Source organism: Rattus norvegicus, chromosome 4 (assembly GCF_021556685.1).
Source record: "Rattus norvegicus strain SHRSP/BbbUtx chromosome 4, alternate assembly SHRSP_T2T, whole genome shotgun sequence".
NCBI classification, from domain to species: domain Eukaryota; kingdom Metazoa; phylum Chordata; class Mammalia; order Rodentia; family Muridae; genus Rattus; species Rattus norvegicus.
The window spans coordinates 85,149,293-85,171,342 of record NC_141537.1 but is presented as its reverse complement, the minus strand read 5'-3'; the positions used below and the strand labels follow the sequence as shown (position 1 = coordinate 85,171,342).

The 22,050-nt window shown below is 45.6% G+C and overlaps 1 long non-coding RNA gene and 1 pseudogene across 2 annotated transcripts; both read right to left on the bottom strand.

Moving 5' to 3' along the window:
* Positions 1-1,133: 1,133 nt before the first annotated feature.
* Positions 1,134-15,935, bottom strand: LOC147994872 (uncharacterized). Of its 2 annotated transcripts, XR_015686618.1 has the most exons (5): positions 15,588-15,935; positions 15,105-15,324; positions 7,214-7,375; positions 6,548-6,913; positions 1,178-1,492 (listed from the first exon to the last, which is right to left on the bottom strand). It is a non-coding gene; the product is annotated as an uncharacterized LOC147994872 (long non-coding RNA). The 2 variants fall into 2 exon arrangements; XR_015686617.1 differs by lacking the exons at positions 15,105-15,324; positions 15,588-15,935 and adding an exon at positions 13,974-14,040 and having other exon boundaries at positions 1,134-1,492.
* Positions 15,936-17,990: 2,055 nt separating this feature from the next.
* On the bottom strand, positions 17,991-18,559 carry LOC100359613 (60S ribosomal protein L12-like; annotated as a pseudogene).
* Positions 18,560-22,050: the final 3,491 nt, after the last annotated feature.

The following is a 22,050-nucleotide window of genomic DNA, read 5'->3' as shown; positions in this document are numbered from 1 at the left end:
TCATGCTTAGAACACACTAATGCCACCATTGTTTAAAAAACATGTATCTGACAAAAACATAGAATCCATTTTATGTTGGCCAAATAATCTTTTGCAAGAGATCTACCCTGGTGTTTGGTAGTATGCCAAGTGACACTCTATGAGAGAAAACCGATTTTCCCTTTTCTATAAGCTATCAGTTATGTTAGCTTCTTGGTTAGGAGTGAGACTTTCTGTTCCCTTCCTCTTACCATGCTGGGACTTTGTTTAGCTTCAACCTATAGCAGGTCTTGTGCATGCTGTAGCAGTCTCTGAAAGTCAGTATGTATATTAAAAATGGCTTGAAGAGAAGACCTATCTAATAAAGTTGTAGAACTAAGAAAAAAAAACCCATGTATCTGTGAAGGGATGACAAAGATCACTGATGCATCCTTTATCCTCACCTACAATCACCTTTCTGACACGTCAGACTAGCCTGCTTCTTTATCCTATAAATAACCCCAAACCCCGGTTTCCAGGAGTCAGGTCTGAACTTTGTTCTCATTCCACGTACTTGGTTGTCTCATACATGTTTTTTTTCCAGTGACTGGCATGATATGAGCCTGTTTGAGCAAGCCAGGAGCAAGTCCAGATAGACCTTTACCCATGGTTTAACAGCTTCCACTGTGGGGAACCCATGGACTAATCCAAGCACTAACCAGACCACTTGTCCTGGGGACTTGACCCATTACAGCTGACCTGCAAATTTCACTTAGCAGTTGAGAATGCTTCCTAGGCCTAGGAGACATTTTATTCAGTGAGTAAATTTGGTGTAAATAGCTGGGTTCCTGTTTCTTCTTCTCCTTGATTTGGCATTAGTTATGAAAGTCTTAGTTCCAGATACTCTGTATTGGTTTGGCTGCCACTTCCAAGGATCTTGGTTCTCAATACCTTGGTTGGTTGAAGTTTGATGTAGCGTAACATCTGACATTAACACCTACTTGAGACTGAGATAAGGAAATGTGGACAATAAAGGAGACTTTTCTACACCAGCCTGGTATAGCAACTTGCTTGATAGGAAAATTTAGACCACAACCTACAGAAGTTTGAAAACGAAAAGGTTAGTCATATGCACAGGCAGCTTTAACCTGTTCCATTCTGTCATAAAATGATTTAGAGTCATCTGGATTTTTACAAACTGGTAAATCAGGGTTACAGTTATTGTTCTGTCTCATTAATTTATGGTTAATTTAAAAAAGAAAAAAAGGTCTTTTCAAATTGCTACATCCTTCTCTTGCCACAGCAGCTACCACAGCTCCCTAGAGACCATGACTGGGACTCTGTGCTCTCGCTGTGACAGCAGAGGTCTGTTCCCACTCAGGGAACCATGACAGCATTTGGTGACACAGTTAGGAAGCTGTAGTTTCCTCCTTGTACTCTCTCTGTGTAGACCTCATGATGACAGCCCCTTTAACCTCTCGTAGGGATGCTCCAAGGGCTTATGCGATGTCCCACCTTCTCTCTTTACCAACACCTTGGGGAAAAATGAAAATGCATTGAAAAGAACCAAGTGGGCTCCAGTAGACAGTGGTGGAGCCCCTCTTTTTTTTTTCAAATATAATAATTTATTACAGCTTACAGATACAAAGGACTCTACGACTTACAACTTTTTTTTAACAAAAGATTAAAAACTAGCAGATGCTCAATTCTGAAGACAAAATTTGAGTGTCTATTTTCTCAATGGCAAAGGCCCAGTAGACATCATCACACTCACCCTTTGCATTTACAACCCAGCCAGCATGAGGCTGGGGAGATGGCTCAGCCAGCGGGCCTGAGTGTGATCCCAGGACCCACGTGAAAAGCCAAGTATCCACAGCACGTCTCACAAGGAAGGCAGGCAGGAGGATCTCGGAGCCTGGTTGGCCTGTCAGCTTATCTATCCTACTTTGGATGTTCCAGGCCAGCAAGAGGACCTGTCTTAAAAATAAAAGGTGGATGGCTTCAGAGGGCTTGCCGATGGCTTCTAGACACACGTGCAAGCAAACACATACCAGGCATAGGGATACTACACGCCTTGGCCTGTGAGGGATCTGACTCCTGGAGTCAGATCCAACTTTGGTGCCCCTCTTTTGTCTCCAGTACAGTCTGCTAACTAATACAAAACATGGGAATTAGTTTGCAGACAAGCATGTCTCTCTGCAGACAAAATAAAGGAACTGGGGGTTGGTTCAATGTCTCAGTGGATGAAGCCATTGCTGTGCAAGCATAAAGACATGAGTTAAGATCCTCAGCACCCATGTAGAAGCTAATCCCATAACATGCATAAATGATGGAGTATATGGAGACAAATGGATTCCAGGGGCTTGCTAGCCTGCCAATCTAGCTGAAGCAGTGAATACCAGGTTAAATGGGAACTCATATCAAAAAGCAAGATGCAGAGTGATAGAGGAAGACCCCCAACATTGAGCTCTGGCTTCCATATACACAGACATGTACTCCCTCCCCCCATGACATGAACACACATGCATACATCACAAACAACAATGAAAAAGAAAGAAAATGAAGAAACTAGCTATGAGAGATCAAGGTCCATTACAGTGTTCAGGCTAGAGAAAAGACATGTCCTGGGTGGCAAAGATGACCTGAAACACACCTTCCTGTCCATGGTCTCTTGTCATTCTTCCTGTCCCTCCTTATAAATCCTTTTGTTTTCCTGAATCCCAAGATAGCACTTTGAGGAAGAGCCTTAAAGCCCAGTGTGAAAAAAAAAAAAAAAGCCCAGTTCCACTGTCAGTCAGTGTGGCCAGTGGGCCAGTGGCTTACATGAAAGAGTATCAGGAAAAGAAAGGGTTTTGTGGGCCTCCAACCAGGGGGTGGGGAGCGGGAGGATAGGGTTCTGGAGGGGTGGGAGGGCTTCCAGGCAGATGCCATCAATGCAAAGCTCGCTCGTGTGGAGTTCCTGGGGAGCCTAATTGCAGCTATATCCTGGTAGACGGTGGGATGGACATTAATTCTTGGAGTAATTAAGTCTCTTGATGCAATTTTGATGTTGTCCACAAGTGTCCACAAAGATGACTGGTTAGGTTGTGAGACTGGTGACATTTTCCCTACTCTTAATTTCAGGTCAAGCTGACTATTGGCTAATTATCTGGGGAGTAAGGTAAGACAGGAGTAAGGTAAGTAAGACAGAACAAACAATGCCAAATTGACTTGTTAGTGCTGGGAGGACCGTTTTAGGGCTTCATCACTGTGAAGAGACACCATGACCAAGGCAACTCTTATAAAGGAAAACATTTCATTGGGGCTAACAGTCTCAGATGTTTAGCCCATTACCATCATGGCAGGAAACATGATAGCATGCAGGCAGACATGGTGCTGGAGGAGTTGAGAGTCCTACATTCTTATCCATAGGCAGCAGAAAATGTCTTCCACACGGCAGAGCTTGAGCATAGGAGACTTCTCCTTTGCCTGCCTCCACAGTGACACACTTCTCCAACAAGGCCACACCTACTCCAACAAGGCCACACCTCCTAATAGTGTCACTCCCCATGGCTCAAGCATTCCAACATATGAGTCTATGGGAGCCATATCTATTCAAATCACAAGTACCTTAACCCATTTGCCAGCATCAATGGTGCTAGAAGACCCTCAACCCATTTCCCAGTTTCAGTGAGGATAGGAGAAAACTGAGCCCTCACAAGCTTCAGTGATGCTAGGAGCATCTTAGCACATTCACTAGCTTCAGTGGTAAAGGATCACTTTAATCCAGTCATTGGTGTCACCTCTATCATCTAAAATTAGAGATCATCTAAACCCTTGGATGAATCTGGTTCTTCCCTGCCAACTCATGAACGGTCTTTGAGTACTAGGCACACTGTTTAGTTCTAATAACAGACAGAGACCCGGAGGTCGGCAGATAGTGGGAGTGATATGGAGTAGAAGAACCAAGAACTCTCTCGATAAATCTAGCTTTATCCAGGATGTAGGAGTAGCTTTCTGGAGCAGTCCTAGGGTGAAGGAGTGTCCCGAGAGACAGAGATGAGCCACTCCTGAGGGAGGGGATTGAAGGGCAATAGGCTTCTTGGGCAGAGTCAGCATTTGGTTGAAGCCAGAGTAGTTAAAATACTCCCTATTCTGGACCAGAGAAAGTGTCAGCGTTCAAACTAACAAAGCTTGCTTCAGCTTCCTCCACTGGGCAGGTGCAATGGCCTTGAGGCAGAGATGCTGACCTCCACTCATTTGCCTCTTGTTTAAAAAGTCTGGAATTCATGGGACACTAACAATAATCACAATATGGCCTCCATATCCTCCAAACTTAAAAGCAAGTCAGTCCTCAGCTGTTTAGTGGCTAAAGTATGATTCATCCTGTGTCATTTGGTCCCAGATACCTGAGTGGGGTAGTGAGGGAATGAAGACAGACTTGGGCCAGATGTGTTGTGCACACTCCGACAGAGGGGCACCAACTATGCAGCAACCTGGAACCCTAGCATGTTTATGCTCAGCCGAGTTAACTCTTTTTGGGAGGAGGTCTCTGTAGGTGAGCCGTCTTAGGCTCTAAGTGTCAAGAGACTGAAGAAATAAGTTTCACAGATGCAAGAAACAAAGCTGTAAGAACGAAGTTCTGGGAATATAGGAGCAAGGTCTCAGTGGTCAGAGTGACCAAGCTTAATGGAAACTAGCCAAAACAAAAACAACTGACCCCCCCCCCACCCCTTCCTGTGGTAAATCCTGAGAACAACCACAAGGTGTCATCCTGACCCTGCTGGACCACCCAGCGCCCCCCCCCACTCCTTCCCCAAGGGACGTGCCAACTTAGCCCTTTCCCACTGATTCTCCAAGGCCAGGTGTAGGGTTAGATGAGGAAAGTGACTAATTGAGCCAAGAACAGCCCCTTGAGCAGGCCAGCCAATACCTGACCAGATCCTTTGTCCTGTGTACCACCAATAAGAATGAACCAGCTACCCAGTTGCTGAAGTCTGCCCTCTGTAAGGAATAAAAGTTGTGTGCTTTTTGGGTTCAGGGTTGCCTCTCCCTGCGTGGATGAGCAACCCTACGTTCGTAGATTAAAAACCTTACACCCTCTTGCTATTGCAGTGATCACTTTGTCAATCTGTGCTCTGTGGGTAGCGCTCATGAGGCAGGGCCACTTTGGGAACTTACAACAGGAGGAAAAAGTTGTAGTTGTTAGGGGGGCTTTGCACATACTTCTCCACACTGCCAACATTCACACTTGCACCAGAAGAAGGCTTCACCATCCCTCTGAGCCTGATTCTGAGGGAAAAGCTTTGCTGATTCCACATGGGTCTGAGGCCTTGGTCCTTGACACAGCCAGCTCATGTCAAACAACACACATTCACTTAGGATGTCACTAGCTCAGGACTTCATCTGTTTCCTACAGGTAGGGAGTAGAGAGGACACTGGGATACTCTGTACTGGTACTTGGAAAGCAAAAGCAGCTCTGATTGGGAAAAGAAAGGAAATAAGTTAAAGGCAAGAAGGGGACATGGAAAGATGATAGGGAAGGAAACAAAATAAAAACAAACTGTAATGACTCAGATACTATGATTAAAAAATGCACAAACCTGTCAGTAAGGTCACAGGAAAGACCCAGTGACACCTGAAGGAGAGATCACTGGAAGTCATCAGCCATCTGAAACGCCTCTCAGGCCGGATTCCACCCTGAGGTTAACTTGGGTTCAGTCCATTTGCCTTTAAAGGTGGTACTGTGAACACACAAACACACACACACACACACACACACACACACACACACACACACACACACACACATTTCTTTTATCAAAGAGTTGCCCTTCAAACTGCCTTGTCACCTGAGAAAACAGAGTCCTTCTTACAGGTTCTTAATCTTGAAAATAAAGGATTTAGGAAAGGAGCCACCAAGAAACTCCGGGGCAGTTTTACTGCTGTGTTAAGAGAAAAACAACAGGACAGTCAGCTTTAAGGAGGAAAGAGACCGGAAGAGAAAAGAAGTTTTGCTTTCAGAGTTAAAGGTCAAACGCAGGCTGTTCAGCAGCGGGAGATTCCTAGCAGCTGTGTGGGCTTCCTTATGAGAAAGGAATGCCTCCTGTCAGGGCAAGCCAACAGGATGAAGAGTTGAGTTAGTGCTCAGAAAGGGAAAATGGAAAGAAAACAAAGTTCTGAGTTCTAACTCAGAAAGCAGCAGACTTAGCAGTGAAGATCCACAAGCAACTTCATGGAGTAGGGGTATTTGTGTGGGACCTAGTGGGGATGGGTGGCTGCCCCTCCCTTTTTCTGGTCATGTCTTCAGGCATATCTTGTTTCTTTCCACCTCCCCACCCCCCAACCCCCCTGCTTCAGGCTGGTTGTAAAACAGGATTTCCTCCGGTGTCAGAAGGTATCCAGCATTGTCTGGGTCTGGGAGGCATTTGTTGTCTCTATCAAAAAAGTATCACCAGCCATTGACCAGGTCAACTGTAAAGGGAAACGCTGACCATCAGCCATCCTATGCATCTCCAAGGCAGCTGACATATTGATACTCATTTCTCAAATGGTACCTGGAAAGTAGATGGCAACAGTGAATAGTCTCTCCTACCTCGCTGACACTCACCCTATGCCACATCATAGCAGTGGGAAAAGCCCTGGTGTTCCAGTCTCATTCAAAGGTCTTGTCACTGTGGCAAACACCCAGGAGAAATGGTATAAAGGAAGGAGGATGGTGGGCTGCCGTGCCGTGCATGGAGATCTCTGGTCCAGCTAGGTTGGTGCATCCAGGAGAAAGGAGGAGAACTCAGGTAGGTGTTGTTCTCGCCTCTGTTTCAGGCCAGGCCTAGTCAGCAGGAGACTGACTAGCGGCGAGGGGTGCAGGGGAGTTCTGGCAGCCATGATTTCGGGAGAGTGGATCTCTTCCCCAAGCAGCTCTGTGACAGCTCAGGAAGCTCTCAGATGATGGAGTGATTCTCGTACGCCTTTAATTCTGAACACGACAGTTAAACACAGTTTTTTGGATGGGTCAGACTTCATCTACATATTCGGGGGTGTGGTCCTGTCTCTTAAGACTGATCTATCAGCCTACATGATTTGTGGTCAGCTCCTTACCTGTGGAGGAGGGTTTGGGGGCATCGCTCTACATGACTTGGTCTGTTTCAAACCTCTCTACAGGGGTTTGGGGAGACTGCAGCTAGTGGCACCCTGATCTAGAATGCTGGGAATACGCCTGTCATCCCTTTTAGGGTCCCCCAGGGATTTAACCTGTATCGACCAGGAATCAGGGTACCTTTTCAACTCGACGTCCCACATAGGATTCTTTATCTCACTGCTTCTGAGGTGTCAATCCAGGGTCACCTGGGTCTGAAGTAAGATTGAGCATCCCAGTGTCACGAGTGTGTGGAGTAGAAGGGTGTTCACCCTCATGGCAGCCAGGAACCAAAGAGAATGACTTAGAGAAGGGGAGAAAGGAAAAGATACGTCCTTCAAAGGTATGCCCTGATTCGCTACTTCTCCAGCCACTGCCTACCCACTGATATCATCAAATGTAGAATCTGTCAATGGGTTAACTCACCAGCCACTGCCTACCCACTGATATCATCAAATGTAGAATCTGTCAATGGGTTAACTCACCAGCCACTGCCTACCCACTGATATCATCAAATGTAGAATCTGTCAATGGGTTAACTCACCAGCCACTGCCTACCCACTGATATCATCAAATGTAGAATCTGTCAATGGGTTAACTCCTTGGTGAGGTCAGGACACTCCTGACCCAGTAACAAAAACCTCCCTCAACACTGCTTTCATCAGACACTAGGCTTTCAATACATGGGCCTTCTGTAGGCAACATCATGTCCACAGAGTGTCTTTCCCTTTCTTCACTGGCCTTTTCTCTTTGGGCCCTGGTTTTCTGGAGTCCTGGTACTGCCTTGAGAATGGACTCAGTCTGACAGGGAGTCCTCTCCAGTCCTTAGCACACACCTCTCCAGGCACCTTAACTCTCAGATGCTTATGTTTTGATTGCACTCACCTGTAACCCCAACACTTGTGAGGCTGGGACAGGAAGATAACAAGTTGAAGGCCAGCCAGTACCACACTACTGTTGCAGAATATTTGATTACAAAGTGAATCCGACAATTGTGTTATTTACTAGAAAAACCTGTTTCTATTTGTGGTGTGACTCAGCCCTAGCACATACCTATAATCCATGAGCTGCCAGTTTATTGTAAACAGGCTTAAATAAAGTCAACCTTAGACCAAGGCTCAGAGCAAGCAACCAGTTGACAGGGAGTGAACATAGGAAAAAAAACAATAGAGAGTAAGAGGAAGTCAGGAAGACAGGTAGAAAGAGATGGACAGGAAGTAGAAAGGAGGGACATTCGGTTTGAAAGGTTTTGAGAGACAGCATGGAGAAGAACTTCCTTTTTCCTTTTCCTTTTGGGACATCATCAGCTGAGGCTTTTTCTGCCTCTCTTAGCAGGCTTTAACCCCCAGCATCTGTCTCCAGAGTCTGTATTGGTAAAATCTAATGTTGAGCCCTGCATAGCTGTAGTCATTTTCTTTCATGCCCACCAGGTAGTTCATTTATTTCTGTAATATGCCTGCCAGTCATTGATGCAGAAAAATAATATGGCTCAGAGCAGGGTCATGATGAACATATAACCTGTTATGCTCTGCATGTTACAAGGTTTGTTAATCTTAAGAAGTTCCATAACTATAAGCTTCGAGTAGGACCCATAAAATTAAAGGTCAATATGAATGGTTCTCTCTAAAATGGCTTGAGTCAGGGCCAACCACCAGGCAGCACTTCCAGCACATGCATATGAGCTGGTTATGGTTTCTGCAGCTTTAGCCTTTGTGAGCTGGCCCTGAGAAATGCCCATCATGCAGCTTTCAGCTGTTGCCCTGGTCAATCAGTCTTTAGATGTGTGTTCAATAAACCATCCCTGTCTGACTGAGATTGGTGTTTGTGTTTGTGGTGTGTGTGGCAAGTCCTGGACCCTGGTATATAATGTTTGAGATTTTGTTAAAAACAACATTTGGTGTTCCAACCCATGGCAGGACCACATGGACAGAAAAATCAGGCTAGCCTCGGACAACCCTGAGAAACCATCTAATTTGGTAAGGCTTCTAGGAAATCCTCAAGAAGAGAGTGAAGGATGGGAAATACCATTGGATTAGGTGATAGGATGGTGTTTAGTGCTACTTTAGATGGCTTGAAGATAGAGTCAGGAAACTAAAAGCTAGATGACTTAGGTGAAGTTGGCTCAGTACTGATTATGATTATTATATTTTTTAGTATTTCATAGTTTATCCTTAATAGCCATGGTAGCTTCCTGTATGCTCTCATAGAAAAAAATCTTTAGGGATACAGGAAAAAGAACAATGTGAAAAGTATATCAATAAGATACAAGCCCTAGAAGGACTTAGAAATGAAAATAAGAAAAATACTCAGACAGAGGGATTTAGATAAGAACCTGCTGCACCCCATATGATGTGAAGAGGGGTGGGCCAAGGTTGTTAGAAAATCAACCTTATTTTATCCAATTGCTATACAAGACCTACCAGCAGACAATAACTACTCTCAAGTTATGAAATAATTAAATGGAATCCTACAGACATATTAGATTTGAAGAGATTTAAGAAAGCTATCATTTCATATGGTATGCATTCACCCTATGCGAAACAGACATTAAATTGGCAACACAACAGAATTATTCCCCAAGACTGGAAAGATTTAGCAACAGCAATATTGAAAGCTGGTCTTCAGCTACAATGGTAAACATGGTGCAAAGAGGAAGCTAGGGCCACAGAATAACAAAATAGGGTTAGAGGTATTAATGTCTCCCAGGGTCAGTTGGTGGGGTCAGTATGCTGAGTGACAAAGCCAGCTTGAATTTAATAATCACACCTTAGTGCTATGTTATTTGGTGGCTTTACATGCTTGGGACAAGGTTGAAGAATCAGGAAAGAGGTCTGAGTCACTTATTAAAATTATATGAGACCCAAAAAAGCCTTCGCTGATTTTTTTTTTGAAAAGATTGACTTCAGGTGTAAATAGAATAGTATCAGATTCAGAAGTCAGAAAAATACTCATGGAATCTTTGGCTTTCAAAAATACTAATCCAGAATGCAAAGGGGTAATTCGACCTTTAAAGGCAAGATCAGCACCAATAGATGAATGGATTAGAAATACAGCTGATATTGGATCTCATGTTTATGATGCTACTCTGATAGGAGAAGAAATTTCTAAAACTATTAAGAAAATTCCAAATGACAGATGTTTTAATTGTGGTAAACCACAATTTTGAGAAGGGACTGTAGGCAAGGCATTCCTAGAAATAATTTTTTTCCTTAAAGATAATCCAAAAAGAAGGCCCCAGCCTTCTCAAGTATACAGAAGTTGTGTCAAAGGCCAGAATTGGACTAATGAATGCAAATCAACAAGGAGCACACAAAGTAACCCTCTGCCATTGGGAAACGCCCTGAGGGGCCTCATGCATGCCCCAATATCAAATTCAATTCAATCATTCCCTATCATTGTAGGAAAACCCTGTCTACATAGCAATTAAAAGATTTAACACCTGTTATTAAAAAGAGCAATGCTCTGGATATAAGCAAGGATAGAACGGCTTCAACAGATAAAAAAATTAGAGACCATAGAAAAGTACTTTGGCAAAAACTGCTATAAGTGATCAGAGACCAAAGCTAAAATTACAAATGAACGACATTAAAATGGAAGCTTTAGTAGACAAAAGAGCAAATGTAACAATCATTTCACCAAAATTTTGGCATCCAGATTGACCTCTTCAAGTGGTAGACATTCAGCTTCTAGGGATTGCAACTTTATCTCAGGTAAAACAAAGTACAAAACGGGTAGAGTGTATAGGCCCAGAAGGCCTACATTCTACAAAGGCCTACAGTCTACAAAGAAGAAAATTAAAGCCGTATGTAGATAATATTGTCATGAATTTATGGGGAGTGATTTGTTGCAGCAAAGGAAAACACAGGTTAACATTCTTCCAGTCTAGGAAATAAACCATAAAATAAAGAACGCTTCTGAGGAAAATGTTATTTTCGAATTAAGAGTTTGCCAAAGCACACTTGTTTACTGGAATGAAATATAAAAAAAAAAAAATGGGTTTTCTAAAACTACGTGTTTTAGCTCCATCTTAGGATGTTAGAGTTGTTGAGGCCTACTCCTTTTAACTTGGCTGTAGCCATTTTGTATTCAGTCTCCATTTTGTTCATAAGATGAAATTAAGTTCTCAGACTCTACTTCCCAGAAGTAATTATCCATATCTGGTACTAAAGAATGTTACTAATACGCCAAAAAGTTATGGTTGAGTCATCTGTAACCTGTTATCTCAATGGTCTGAAATTCCCCAGTTCACCGCCTGTCTACCACCATCCCTCACCCCACTCAGGATACTGATAATACTAATTAGACAAAAATCTGTGCCACTTCACTGCTTGCCTTTGAATTTTTGCACCCATTTTTTCCTAGAAAAAAGCCTGCCCTGAGGACAGACTGGTGCCACAATTAGGTTTTTCCTTCTTGTGGTCCTGGACATCCAGTGTTACGGTGTATATTTAATAACCCATTCTTGCTTAGTGTACATATGGTTTGTATGACAATCGCCAGGCCCCACATGGCCCACGTTGTCTTGGACATCAGCTTTCGAGGTTTTATTTTCTTAAATAGAAAGGGTATTTTTATTGTTTGGTATTAAAGACATGCTTTTAAATGTTTTAAGTAAATTCATAGGGTTACCATAGTTCAACTTGCTTTCTAAATCTTTAAGAGTTGGAGTGATTTGGAGCTAAGATAAAATATTTGAGCGAGGTGATCATAGCCCATCCCTTTAATCCAAGCAGAGACAGGCAGATCTCTATAAATTAATTGTTTTCTAAATGCTAGAGTTATAGTGAACAAGATGGACGTGGTGCATGCTTTTAATCCCAATACCCAGGTACAAATGCAGATACAGCTCCTAATTGGGAGAAATCACATACTTACAAGGTATTATAAAAACCCTCTGCAGGATTGGTAGAAAGGGATTTAATTTCTAATGGGGACAGGGACAAAGAACAGCTTTTGCCACTGCAAGTAAACTCATCTTCATGCATGCAATCCTGACCAATATTGAATCAGATAACACCATAACTATGGATATCATAGTTTTTGGTGAATTGGCAACTGTTGACTCTCAATAAAGCAAAAGGGAGTCCAACAATGTTTGCCTGCTGGCTTCTATTGCAAATGCTTTCCATGTATGGAGAATATTTTCTCTTTGAGAAACAAATCTGGACATTTTATGAGGCATGGTGTGGTGGTCTGAATATCCTTGGCCCAAGGAGAAAGTGTGTTACTGTGGGGGTGGGCTATGAGACCCTCCTCCTAGCCACGTGGGAGACAAGATTTAGAACTCTTGGTTCCTCCAGCACCATGCCTGCCTGCATGCTGTGATGTGTCCTACTTTGGTGATAATGTACTGAATCTCTAAACCTGTAAGCCAGTCCCAATTAAATGTTGTCCTTATAAGAGTTGCCTTGGTCATGGCGTCTGTTCACAGCAGTAAAACCCTAACTCAGACACAAGGAGAATACTCAGTCACTGCCAACCACCCTATGGTCATAAGCATACAATACCCCTTACAATGATGGATTGGACCTGTTCAAAGGTAGAGTCCTTTGCAGGCTTAGCCGTGGAAGGAAGGGTACTACAGTGAACTAGTACTGTCTGAATTCCCTCATGCCCAGATGTGGTAGCAAAGGGGTCTGTACCTTCCAAAAAAAAAAGGCACCTATTGAGCTGTGGGGACCAACAGAAAGGTCCTGACTTTTGGCTAACACATGGTTAACTGATGGCTCATCAACAAAAGCTAATGGAACAAAAGCTAATGGAAAGCAGCAGCCTATACAGACCAGGGGATGGAATGGCCACTACTGAGGAAGGAACCACAAAATCAGTGCAAGTCTGTGTGTTACAGAAGCCAGAGCCTGGGCTCCTGGATGACCGTGTGGAGCAAAGCGTGCTTCCCTCCTATTTCCAATGAGTTCTGTGGACTGATGACGTGAGTGGATAGCCTTGACTCTGTCAGGGGCTATCACTGGAGTAGTCTGGAGACTCTGCTATGTTATACCCCATAGCCATGAGTACTTTGGAGCCTTCATGTCCTCACTTTCATTCATGCACTGCCTAGGAACTGCGGCCTCAAGTCAGAGATTGGAGGCACAGACAGTGAACACAGAGGGGGGTGTGAAGGTCAGTGGGCCCCTGTGGTCATTATTGTAGTTCTGTAGGATGAGGGCGGGCCAAATGCAGTAAGGGGCGGGGAAGATGCAAATGAGGGCGGAGCAGAAGCAGATGAGGGCGGAGCCTATTCAGGTGAGTTCAAAGAAAGGCATTGTGTGCGAACTGCTGGCTGAGCACTAGTTGCTGGGTGAAGTGGGGGCCTCACCCCAACTCGGCTTTAGCTTCCTTGGAAGGGTCTTGTAGGGTTTTCAGAGCTATGCATCCCAGTGAGGGACCAGGACTTAGATGATCCCCTATAGCCAGATGGGAAGGGAGGAGCCAGGGTAGATAATATAAATGGCAAACTTGTGGCTTCTTTCTCCTGCTCCTGACCAGAGACTAAGGCCCAAATGCTTTTTCCTCAAAGGCTAGATCAGGACGTGTTTACCCCAAAGTGGACTTTCCTGTCTCACAGTCTTTGTTTAAACTGACCAACCCTAAATGAGAGTAGAAAGACCTTTAAAAGTCTCAGCCCTCAAGACTTAAGTCTCTGCTTTGTGGAGGGTCTTTCTCTCCATGAGCCCTACTTGTGTGAGTGTTTCCTTGTCCCTAATCAAAACCTTTCCTTTCTGGTCACTCCTGTGTGTTGTGTCTAGGATTCTCATGCCACTACCTGTCGCACTTGAGATTCTCCTGCCTTTTAATCCCTTTAGTGACAGAGAAAATGTACCTGATCAAAACCCACCAGATGATAACATCAGGTTGGCCTTGAACTCACCCTATAAGCTAAGCCGACCTCTAGGCCTACCTCTAGCTTCTGTCTCCCAAGTGCTGGGTGTTGGTATTCTGTCTAAGCTCCATCCCCACAGCTACCCCGGAACAGCCAGATATGTTCCGCCCTACAGTTGCCTGGCAACAGCCAGCTGTGCCTGAGTATAAAGGGGGCTGCTTGCCCCCTCCTCTCCCTCTTACTCCCTTCTTGCTTTCTCTTCCCCTATGTTCCTGTCCATTCTCTTTCCATCCCCTGCTTCCCTCCACGTGCCCATGGCCAGCCTTCTTTGTTCCTCCCTTCTACTCTTCTCCTCTCATTAAATCTCTCCATGTGGAACCATGTTGGCTTGGTGTGTTCTGTCCGGGCACGAGCTGAGATTTAAACCCTAACACTGGGATGATAGGTGTGTGCCTCACATCTGATTTGGGAAATATGTCATTTAGTAATAAATAGTGAGCAAGTTTGCTCCTTATCCAGGGTGGGGGAGATGGTGTCATTTAAGCTGTTCACTTGTAAGCACAACCTGAGAAATGGCCCAGGCAAGGAGCACTTGGGACGTTGCAGTCTCGAGGTCCCCTACATCCAGGAATAGTCAGGGCCAGAGGTGGACTGCCTTTCACAAAGACCTGCCTCCTGGCCTGACAGATGTTTGGCCAGATAGGACTTCCCCTCGGCTGCACTGACTCACCTGGCAGGTACAGGCTGGGATCAAACCCACTCACTTCAGTTTCTGCAGCATTTAACACGGAGGCTGGGCGGGAACACGGCTCAGTAGAGCAGGAGCCAAGCACGAATATGTGAGTCCAGCCTTAGCTCCTTAGCCCAAGCACTCTGTGGACGGCTAGTGCCTCATAGGTGCTGGGTAGCTTAGTCCGTTTGTTTGCTCCTATAACAAATCACCCGAGACTGGGGAATTAAGGAATAGAGACATGTCTTGGTGTTCTGGATGCTGCCGTGCCTGAAGGCGAGGGCCAGGACTGAGATAGTGCTAACTCCATGACTTCTGACTCCATTACCCCTGATGACATCACATGGGAAGAAGTGTGCATATACCTGAGGTAGTTCACTTCTTTAGGAAAGCCGCTACCAAAATAATTAAACCAAGCCCACAGCGACGGCATCCATCCATCCATCCATCCATCCATCCATCCATCCACAAGCACTCACCTTCTTGATGACGCCACGGTGGAGGTGGCCACGCCCCTGGCTTCCTTCCACTCCTCTGGCTTCACCACCCTATTTCCCTCTTGGGTTTTATTTTTGCCTCTAATGTTTCTCTTCCTTGTAGTTCTCTTTTAGATTCCAGGAATGATAGCTTGAGCGACAAATGTCTTTACGACAAAGTACCTCTGAGAGCCAGCGAGTCTCACTGAGTGGGTTACCTCACCTGCAAAAGAGGACACTTGCCCACAGTTGTGATTCTGCATTTGAACAAGAGCAGTCCCCTCGTGGGACCCAGACTACGTCCCTCAAGTGATAACAACATAGTGACTCCTCAGAAACCCTTGAAGGACAAAACAGATCAATAGGCCAGCCCCAGCCTGGTAAAAATGCCAGCCATGTGTGTCTGCCTTTGCTAGGGTTTCTATTGCTGTGATAAAACATCTCGGCCCATAGTAATTTAGGGAGGGAAGGGCTTATTTTATTTACAGTTCCAGATCATGGTCCATCATCCAGAGAAGTCAGGGCAGGACCTCAGGCAAGACCCTGAAAGCAGGAGCCACTGATGTTAGCATTTTGTCTAAGCTCCACCCCCACAGTTACCTGGCAACAGCCAGGTGTGCCTGACACTATAAAAGGGGCTGCTTGCCCCTTCTTCATTCTCTTGCTCTCTTGCCTCTTGCTCTTGCCCTCTTCCCCCCTTTCCCCTTTGTTCCTTCTCTCCCCATTCCCCTTCTCCCTTCCCTCCAAGTGCTCATGGCTAGCCTCTATTCCTCTCCTCTTCTACTACTCTTCTCTCATTAAACCTTTCCACGTGGAACCATCTTGGCCTGTTGTGGTTTGTTGGGTCACAAACAGAGATCTCTATGCCAACAATGAAGTCATGGAGGGTTTCAGATTACTGGCTTACTCTCCATGGCTTGCTCGACCTGCTTTCTTATAGAACCCAGAACAACCAGCCCAAGGGTAGCACCACCCACAGTGGACTGGGCCCTCCCAGATCCATCATTAATTAAGGGATTTTCCCCCACAGGATTGCCCACAGTGAGAGCCTATGGAGGCATTTTCTCAGTTGAGTTTCCCTCCTCTGAAATGTCTCTAGCTTGGGTCAAGTTGACATAAACCTAGCCATGACAATGCCTAAGCCTCTCCTTTTTCTTTCTTTTTTTCTGATGGTCTATAGCCCCCTTTTCTGTTCTTCCCAATACTCCCTCATTCATTAAATCTCCATTCTCTGCTTTTCACTGATGCTTTTCATTGGGTCACACAGAGCCAGGACTCTTGCATTATAACAATATGAGTCTTGAGCATTGTCTTAGGGTTTTACTGCTGTGAACAGATACCATGACCAACCCTTAAAGGAACAACTCTTAAAGGGACAACATTTAACTGATGGGAAGGAACAGAAGCTCAGTCACTTTCTAGAAAGACAAATCCACGATCCACATGGTCCCAGAGCTCGGACTTCATTTTTCAGGAGATGGTGGGGATACTATGGACAGATAAGGGCTGAAAAAGCTGTATCCTCAAAGACAAAACAGACTAAAACAAGCAAGCAACAATAACCTGCGTGAACCTGGTCTCTGCCAATTTTCTAAGGGGGACCTAAAGCAGAGAAGGAAAAGCTGTGGAAGACGCCCTTGGTGCTAGTGCAGTGCTGCCCTCTAGTGGAAATAATGGAGTCTAACATGGTTCAGCACGATCGGCTCCTAGAGATGCTCCTGAGCTAGGGAAGAAATGAAAGGAAAAGAAAGTGGGAAGGCTTGGAGAAACTCCTGTCCCGTGTATTTCCCGGTATGGTTTATCTGAGCAGCACTAGGAGTTGAATCCAGGAACTCTCTCTACCACACTCCATGTGTCCCATATTCTCCCCTTTTGTTGCTGCCACCACTGTTTGGTTTTTAATACAGGGTCTTGCTATGTAGCTCAGCCTAGCCTGAAGCTCTGGATCCTCCCACTTTACCCAACCCAGATCTTCCCATGGTCTTTTGGCCTATTTCCTTGAATGTTTTGTTACAATGAGCTTACCTCTGACTTCCCATCCTATAGTGCTTCAGATGTGAACTAAAGATCGTTCAGCTGTCTGCAGGACTTTGAGGGCAGTATCTAAAGTACAGGGATAGAAGGCAGCATAGAAGGCAGGTAGAAGGTGGGGGAGCTGGGAGAGGGCGGGCCAGGAAGGGCATGAAGGAGCTTGGTGGGGGTTTGAAATTTTCCCTAAGTTTTTGTTTGTTTGTTTTCTGTTTTGGAATGGTGATTACACAGTCGTACACACACATATAAATGAACTCACTGCTAACTTAAGTTTTGTGCACTTTCTATGCCATTCACAACAAAAACCAAAAGAAACACATGCAGCCTTTCAGGCTAACACGGAGCAGCTGCCTCACATTCTGCAAATGCCAAGCAAGCGTCGTTTGTCTAGTGTTCTCTTTAAGCAGATACTGCCCCGCCTCAAGTCCTCTGTCCAGCAAAGCCACACCGGGCTCTGGTGAGTGGAAAGGGTGTGTTGTCTGCTGTCCCAGGCCTGCTGGTACCTGAGTGGAACTGGCCCCATGCCCTTTGCTGAAATGTGGGGGCTGCTGACTTGGGATCAAGGAGAAGAGCAAAGTACTAAGTAGGAGATCTGTAAAGTTCCCTCCTGCCTGAGAATGCCAGGGGAGGAGCGTGGGTGGGAGTGGCTTGCAGTCTACACAGCTTGCTTGGATCTTGTGCAATGCAGCCTGCCCACCTTAATCTGGGGTGGTGCCTGACACGGCTCCCTACTTTTTTTTTATCAGATAGTCTTTTATTTAAATATTTTCTTGTTGCTTCTTTTTCTTTTTTTCGGAGCTGGGGACCGAACCCAGGGCCTTGGGCTTGGCAAGTGCTCTACCACTGAACTAAATCCCCAACCCCTTCTTGTTGCTTTTTAACTAGCTGGGCACTCCACCGCACCGCTGTTGATGTCATCTATGATGTCATGAGGGTGGCGGCCGTCCACATTGCAGCCCACAGACTGTGCAGTACCCAGGATCTCCTTGATAGTTCCAGAAAGTTCTCTGGCCAAAGACCGGTGTCTCATCTGCCGGGCAATGTTGACAATCTCATCAAAAGTGATGTTTCCACTGTGTTTAATGTTTTTCTGCTTCTTCCTGTCTCTTGGTGGCTCCTTGAGGGCTTTGATGATCAGGGCAGAGGCAGAGGGCACCACCTCAATCTGGGCCTGTCTGTTCTGGATGGTCAGTTTCACTGTAATCCTGAGGCCTTTCCAGTCACCGGTAGCCTTGGCGATGTCATCACCAACTTTTTTGGGAGACAGACCCAGAGGACCGATCTTAGGGGCCAAGGAGGATGTGGCGCCGACCTCGCCTCCGGTGCACCTCAAGTACACGACTTTGATCTCGTTGGGGTCGAACTTGGTTGGGCGGCATGGTGGAGGTGGCTGGTGTCGGATGAACCCGGATTCGGGACGACCGAAGAAAATTGCACCTTTGCCTCCTCCGAACCGAAAGCCGAAAGCCGAAAAGCACGGCTCCCTACTTGATGGAAGCTCTAGTCACAAGAACCAGCAGGTGGCAGCATCCAAGTGTCCTTTGCAGCTGAGGAGCTGAGCATAGGCACCGAGCAGATTACTATTCAGACATAAAGAGGAAGTGAACATTGTTACACAAACACACAGAAAGAGCCTTGAGCGAATATGCCAAGTGAGATAAATCACATACAAAAAGACAATCACCATAATTTCATGGTATGCTGGCTAGCTTGATGCCAATTTGACACAAGCTAGAGACATCTGAGAGGAGGGAGCTTCAATCGAGAAAATGCCTCCATAAGACCAGGCTGTGGGGTAGTTTCTTATCGATTGAGGTGAGAGAGCCAGCTCACTGTGGGTGACGCTACCCCTGAGCTGGTGGTCTTGGGTTCAATATGAAAGCAGGCTGAACAAAATATGAGGAGCAAGCCTGTAAGCGGAGCTCGGCCAAGGCCTGTGCATCAGCTCTTGCTCCCAGGTTTCTGCCCAGCCTGAGCTCCTGTCTTGGCTTCCCTCTGTGATGGGGTATGACCTGGAAGTGTGAGTAAAGTAAACCCTTTCCTCCCCAAATTGATTTTGGTCCTTTTCACCAAAGCAATAGCAATAGAAACTAAGGCATATTTAAAGTGGTCAAGTTCATGGAAGCAGAAAGTAGAATGTAGGTGACCAAGAGCTAGGGAAGGTTCTAAACACCCTGGCTGTGTGGTCTGCTGCCTGCTAGCTTCTGTGGCTTCAGATGAGGTGACAGCTGAATGTAGAAGAAAGTCAAAGTAATAGAATCGGTGTTACAAGGGACTCGCAAATATTTTTGCTTAGGAGACATTAAATCGCACAAGTAGAATTAGTTTAGAATTTTGCATCACGCTGCCCTTGAGTTCACAGACACCTAGTTAACTGCCTCCAGACTGCTGCTATTAAATGCATTTGAAACCACAGTTGGTCGTGTTTGTTTCTCTTAACTGAACTGTAGCCCACAACTGTGCTAGTCCTGAAAGGTAGAGAAGCCTCAAAAGACTTACAGGACTGCCAGAGGGGAAAAGGAGACATTAGACTCTTCCTCTAGCAAGGCACAGGCTAATTAGGATGATGAACATGGAGTGGGTCCAATGGCTTTTAAAATTGTATTTCTGACGCAGCTCAGTGTGAAAGCTCCTCAGTGGTCTGCTGTCCTGCTGCCTGAATGCTGCTGAGTGCTTTGTCTCAAGCCAGTATCCGGTGGATGATAGCTGCACCAACAACACCAAGCCATGGGCCGGAGAGATGGCTCAGTGGTTAAGAGCACTGACTGCTCTTCCAGATGTCCCAAGTTCAAATTTCAGCAACCACATGGTGGCTCACAACCATCTGTAATAAAATCTGATGCTCTCTTCTGGTGGGTCTGAAGACAGCTGCAATGTACTCATATAAAGTAAATGAATAAATGAATCTAAAAAAAAAAAAAACCAAAAAACAAAAAACCAAAACACCACGCCGTGTTTGCATGCCGGAATCTGAGTTATCCTCAGAATAAGGGGATCTGAGCAGGTCCATACGTTGGCGGGGCAAACACTTCACCAACTGAGCCACCTCCCCAGGCCCCACACAGACATCTTATTGCTCACTACTGGGTATTTACTTCTGTAACTGCTTTGCTTCTTTGGTGACTGGGTGACTTGAATGAGAATGGCTTCTGCAGGTCCTTATATTTGAATACTTGGCCTTCAGATGATGGAACTGTTTTAGGAATGGTTGGAGAAGGTGTGTCGATGGGGGAGGTGGTGAACTTTGGAGTTTCAAAAGCTCATACCAGATCCAGTCTTGCTGTCTGTCTGCATCCAGATTGCCTATAAGAGGTAAGTTTTCAGCTACTGTTTCAGTGCCATGCCTGCCCACCTGCTGCCATGGTCCCTGCCATGAGATCATGGACTCACCCTCTGACACTGTAAGCCAGCCCCCAGTTACCTGCCATGATGATCATGGACTCACCCTCTGACACTGTAAGCCAGCCCCCAGTTAAATGCTTCCTTTCATGAGTTGCTTTGGTCACGGTATCTTTTAGAACAGTAACCAAGCCAGTGGCAACCTATATAAGATGGATGTCCTTCATCTGTGAGCTCCGGCGGTCCTTTAAACTAAACTCTTGGAAACATTCTTTGCAAGGTTGATGCCAACATGAAAGATGGGGGGGGGCGGGGAGGCTAATTTAGAAGGGGGTGGTTAAGGTGTGGACCAGACAGAATTGTGTTACCTGTAAGATACACAGGAGAGATGAGATGAAGAGGAAAGATGAAGGCAGAAAGGAGGATTGTGGAAGGTGCATTTAGGGCACACAAGACAAAATGCTGAGTCATCACAATGCTGTCCACACTGCCTTCTCAGGGTAGCTGAGAAGGAGGAGGAGGGGAGAGAACTAAGCGGAGTTGCTAGAATCTTCCACAGGGGCTGTATTAGTCAAGGTTACAATGACTGTGATAAAACACCACCACCAAAAGCAAGTTGGGGAGGAAAGGGCTTATTTTCCTTATACTTTCACACCGTAGTCCATCATTGAAGGAAGGCAGAAATGGAATTCAAACAGGGCAGGAACTGAAAAGAGGAGCTGATGCATAGGCCATGGAGGGGTGCTGCTTACTGCCTTGCTCTCCATAGCTTGCTCAGCCTGCTTTCTTCTAGGACCCAACACCACCAGACCAAGGATGGCACCACTCATAATGAGCTGGGCTGTCCCCCATCAGTCAATAATTAAGAAAATGCCCTACAGCTGGATGTTGTGGCGGTATTTTCTCACTGAAGGCTTACTCCTCTCTGATGACTCTAGCGTGTGTCAAGTTGACTAAACTCTCCAGCACAGGGATGCTACGGTGTGAGACTAAAAAAGCTCCAGAAAAAGCAACTGGGCCATGATAAAATGCAAGAAGGAACGAGAACGTTTATTTTTATCACATTTAGGTGCATTGGTTGATTTGAAAGCATCCGCATTTCAGAAATCATAAGAACATAGTCAACTTGGAACTGATGGCACACAGCGGAGTGTGGCCTGAGGAGGTGGTAATCCTGGGAGTCAGGCAGTTACCGGGCCTTGAAGGAAGGGCCTTCCTCATCTTAGTAGGCAAGTACACGCACGACTCAGGGCTATGGGTTGCCACAGTCAGAGGTGCGGAAGGAGACTCGATGTGTCGACGACTTTGGCAAGAAATGGAGAGAAGGGAAAACACGATGAAGCTTGTGATGAGGCTAAGAAACAGACGGAGAAGTTAGTGAGAAAAACTGATGTGTGTGGGGGGGGTTAGAGGTGGAAGGGTGTACAGGTCAGTGCAGGTGGGGGAGGCACGGCTATTGCACAGGGCTTCTGGGTTTGCTGCTGGGTTTGCTGGGTTATTTATGGGTTTTTATTTTGTTTTTGTTTGTTCGTTTGTTTTTTAGACAGTCTCACTTTGGAGCCCAGGCAGAACTAAAGCT